Here is a 3,201-nt window from a genome sequence, read left to right on the forward strand (position 1 = left end):
TGTCTGATTAAGGTTAACGGGTCCTTGACGGCGCCCCTTCGCTTTAGGAGAGGGGTGCGCCAGGGATGCCCCATGTCCGGCCAGTTATACGCCGTTTGCGTGGAGCCTTTCCTGCGCCTCTTGCGGACGAGGTTGACGGGACTGGCTCTGCAAGGGCCGGGCGTGGAGGTCGTCCTCTCGGCTTACGCCGATGACGTGCTCCTCGCGGTAGAGGATCCCGCTGACCTGCGGAGGATGCGTGAGTGCCAGGAGATTTACTCGGCCGCGTCCTCCGCCAGGATCAACTGGGAGAAATGTTCCGGACTCCTGGTGGGTCAGTGGCGGGTGGACTCCCTGCCGGAGGAGCTCAGGCCTTTTGCCTGGAGCACGACCCATCTCCTCTATCTGGGAGTCTACCTTAGCCCCGACGAGGGAGCCTGGCCGGCGAACTGGCAGGAGCTGGAGGCCAAGGTCGCCGCTCGCCTAGGGCGCTGGACAGGACTGCTCCGAGTGCTGTCCTACAGAGGTCGAGCGCTAGTTATAAACCAGCTGGTGGCCGCAATGCTGTGGTACCGGCTGGTCACTTTGACCCCTCCCCCTGCGTTTGTCGCCAAGATACAGAAGAAGCTGGTGGACTTCTTCTGGAACAACAGGAAGCACTGGGTCTCTGCCGCGGTCTTGAGTCTCCCGCTTGAGGAGGGCGGTCAGTCGTTGGTGTGCGTCAGCGCCCAGCTCGCGACTTTCCGTCTTCAGACCCTGCAGAGATACCTTTACGTCGAGCCCCCTCCTAGGTGGTGCGCTCTGGCGAGGTATTTCTTCCGCCAGCAGCTCGACCTCAATTATGACACGCAGCTCCTGTTTGTGAACTTGGGGGGTGCCAGGACCGCCCTCCGGGAGCTGCCTGTCTTTTACAGGGAACTCATCAGGGTCTGGAACAAAGTCTCCACCAAGCGCAGCTCTCCACCGGCTGGAGTGGCGGCCGTCCTGCAGGAGCCGCTGCTCGGGAATCCGTACCTCCACGGCCGAGGTTTTATGTGGCGGTCGGAAGAGAGGGCTGTGGCTGGTGAGGTGACCAGGGTCAGGGACCTGCTCGATGGCGGAGGAGCGGGCTGGATGGCGCCAGTCACGCTGGCGCGGCGCCTAAATTCTGCCAACGTCCGCCACGCGGCCGATGCCATCGAGTCGCTAAAAACAGCTCTGGGCCCTGACTCCGTTAGGTGTATCGAGGAGGCTCAAGCACGTGGGGAGATCCCGTCCGAACTGACCCCCGTCCGGACGGAATTCCTCATCGGCGCCAAACCCCGGAACCTCCCTCGGGGGCCGGCGCCTCACAACTTGAGCCGCCTCGGGGAAATCCCCTCCGTGCCTTTCAGTTCCGCGCGGAGGGGTTTCCTGTACGGGCTGCTCCTGCACACCCTCAACTTTGCCATCCTCGCCGGCCGTCCGGACACGCCATGGCGCACCATCTTGCCGTCCGGAGGAGGCGGGGGTCCCCGATGGAGGGCACTCTACGCAGGGGTCCTCCCACTATTCATCGGGGACTTGGCCTGGAGGGTGGTGCACGGAGCAGTGCCGTGCAATAAATTTTTTAAGCCGGTTCACGGACTCCCAGGCCGCCTGCAATTTCTGCGGTCTGGAGGAGTCCGTGTTCCATGTTTTTATTGAATGCACGAGGTTGCAGCCCCTGTTCCACTATTTGAAGGGGCTGCTCCTGAAATTCTGGCTGCACTTCAGTCCCACTCTCCTGATCTTTGGGCACCCTGTGCGGAGGGGAGCGGGTAGGTCCGAAGGCCTCCTCGTAGGACTGCTCCTGGGCACGGCCAAGGGTGCCATCAGCCGGTCCAGGCAGCGGGCGGTCGAGGGGGTCGTTCAACCTGACTGCCTGCCTCTCTTCCGCTCTTACATCCGGTCCAGGGTGTCCTTGGAGATGGAGCACGCGGTGTCCACCGGTACGCTCGCGGCCTTCCGCGAGAGGTGGGCACCGGAGGGACTGGAGTGCATCATCACGCCCGGCAACCAAATTTTAATTTGATTTTACGTTTTAAAGTTTAATTTGTTTTAATTGCCGGTGCTTTTAGTGTCCCCCTTCCCTTTTATAGGGGGCACTGGGGAAAATTGTGATTTTAGTGCCCAAAAAAAAAAACCAAAAAAAAAAAGAAAAACACAAAAAAAAAAACCAAAAAAAGGAAAAAAGGGCCTTGTAAATGTCTGGTGTGTCACCCAGGTCGGGTGGCACAGTTTAATGTTTATGTTTTGCAGGTAGACTCTAAAAGAGTTTCATGCACAAGGAGGCAGCGGCCGCGTGGCCGAATGGATAAGGCGTCTGACTTCGATTACAACCGCAAAGTTATCAGAAGATGGCAGGTTCGAGTCCTGCCGTGGTCAACTTAGCTCGCTACGTGAAATTTATCGGCCGCGTGGCCGAAAGGATAAGGTGTCTGACTTCGATTGTAACTGTGATCTTATCAGAAGATTGCAAGTTCGAGTCCTGCAGCGGTCAGCTATCGCGCCGCGTGAAATTTTATATTACTCAAAAGAGTTTCATGCACAAGGACCAATTGTGGAGCAGTGGAGGCGTGTCCTGCTCAGTTGGAGCTGTGAGCAGTGAGGGAAGCAGCTAGCAACTTGAGCTCCTGCCTGGAGAGCCCTGAGACCAGCCCAGGAGGAGAAGGAAGGAAGGGGCTTCACCTTCAACTTTAACCCAGAGGGAGAGGAGGAAAAAGCAGAAAACTTTAACAACTTTTATCATTCTGCAAGGAGTTGGAGAGAGGGGGAAAAACCAACAACATCCAGTGTGGAAGGAGGGAGACTCTACATTTCAACAGGTGGGTGTGGGTGCATTTCCCCAAACAGACTTTGTTGTATCGGTGGGGGGAGGAAAGAAGACCACTGAGGGCCGGAACATCGCGGGGGGTGTGTGTGTGTGTGGTAGTGTGTGTGGGGGCCTTGCTTACAACTAGGCCCCCCCCACAATTGGAACCCCCCCCACCCCCCACATTTGCCTAGCCTGGGATAGCTGGAGCTACCAGGCTGAAGATTTTCATTATCACCCTATTAAAGATCGTTTAGGATTGTGTGCCTGGTGGCTCTAGCTACCCCAGGTGAAGACGTCTTCTCCCCCCACCTGAAGACCAACCCAAAGACTGTGTTTTTTGTGTGTTTTGCCATCTGGGGAGTGCACCCACCCACAGCTGCGAGGGGAGACCTGCCCTCGCAGCCCCC

General features: G+C 57.7%; 1 non-coding gene across 1 annotated transcript; it reads left to right on the forward strand.

The window, feature by feature from the left end:
* The first annotated feature begins 2,275 nt into the window (after window positions 1–2,275).
* On the forward strand, window positions 2,276–2,364 carry trnar-ucg (transfer RNA arginine (anticodon UCG)). The gene is given in 2 exon segments: window positions 2,276–2,312; window positions 2,329–2,364. It is a non-coding gene; the product is annotated as a tRNA-Arg (tRNA).
* Window positions 2,365–3,201: the final 837 nt, after the last annotated feature.

Source organism: Pristiophorus japonicus, chromosome 11, assembly GCF_044704955.1.
Source record: "Pristiophorus japonicus isolate sPriJap1 chromosome 11, sPriJap1.hap1, whole genome shotgun sequence".
Classification (NCBI taxonomy): domain Eukaryota; kingdom Metazoa; phylum Chordata; class Chondrichthyes; family Pristiophoridae; genus Pristiophorus; species Pristiophorus japonicus.